This window comes from Ailuropoda melanoleuca, chromosome 1, assembly GCF_002007445.2.
Source record: "Ailuropoda melanoleuca isolate Jingjing chromosome 1, ASM200744v2, whole genome shotgun sequence".
Classification (NCBI taxonomy): Eukaryota; Metazoa; Chordata; class Mammalia; order Carnivora; family Ursidae; genus Ailuropoda; species Ailuropoda melanoleuca.
In genome coordinates this window covers 108,992,296-108,993,618 of record NC_048218.1, presented here as the reverse complement: position 1 = coordinate 108,993,618, position 1,323 = coordinate 108,992,296, and positions in this window count along the sequence as shown.

Sequence of the window (1,323 nt, the reverse complement as noted above, 5' to 3'; positions counted from 1 at the left end):
AGCATGTTGGACTGAATGAAAATGAAAGCAAAACATACCAAAATATGTGGGATGTAGTGAATGTAGTGCTAGCAGGAAATTTTATAGCACCAAATTCTTATATTAGAAAGAGAGTAGGTCTCAGGAAAATAATCTAACTTTTCAACTTAANGGAACAGTTGGAAAATAAACAACAATTTGCTAAATAATTTTTGAGTTAAAGAAGTCTCAAAGGATAATAAAAACATGTTGGACTGAATGAAAATGAAAGCAAAACATACCAAAATATGTGGGATGTAGTGAATGTAGTGCTAGCAGGAAATTTTATAGCACCAAATTCTTATATTAGAAAGAGAGTAGGTCTCAGGAAAATAATCTAACTTTTCAACTTAAGATCCTATAAAAAGAAGAGCAAGATAAACCTGGAGGTGCAGAAGGAAAGAGATAAGAAAATCAATCAATGAAATTGAAAAGATAAAAACAGTGGAGAAAATAAAAGATAGTTCTTTGAAAAAATCAGTAATATCGACAAACCTTTGATAAGACAAAGAAAAAAGGATGGCACAAATTTCCAGGCAGGAATGAAATGGGATATCACTACAGATCTTGTAGACATCAAAAGTATAATAAGGAAATATAACTATACATATATAAGGTTGACAACTTAATGGACTAATTTCTCAGAAATCATCCAATATGAAAGATAATTTGTATAGTTCTGTAAATAGAGAAATTGAATTTTTAATTTAATTTAATTTTTAAAAAAAGATTTTATTTATTTATTTGACAGAGATAGAGACAGCCAGCGAGAGAGGGAACACAAGCAGGGGGAGTGGGAGAGGAAGGAGCCTGCTCATAGTGGAGGAGCCTGATGTGGGGCTCAATCCCACAATGCCGGGATCACCGCCTGAGCCGAAGGCAGATGCTTAACTGCTATACCACCCAGGCGCCCTGAATTTTTAATTTTAAAACATCCAAAAAAGCAGGGCACCTGGGTGGCTTAGTCGTTAAGTGTCTGCCTTTGGCTCAGGGCGTGATCCCAGAGTCCTGAGATGGAGCCCCATATTGGGCTTCTCCGCTGGGATCCTGCTTCTTCCTCTCCCACTCCCCCTGCTTGTGTTCCCTCTCTCGCTGACTGTCTCTCTCTCTCTGTCAAATAAATAAATAAAATCTTTTAAAAAAATCCAAAAAAGAATCATGTTTTCAGTGGAGAATTCCACCAAACATTTACAGAACAAATTCTTTTTTTTTTTTTTAAAGATTTTATTTACTTATTTGACAGAGATAGAGACAGCCAGCGAGAGAGGGAACGCAAGCAGGGGGAGTGGGAGAGGAAGAAGCAGG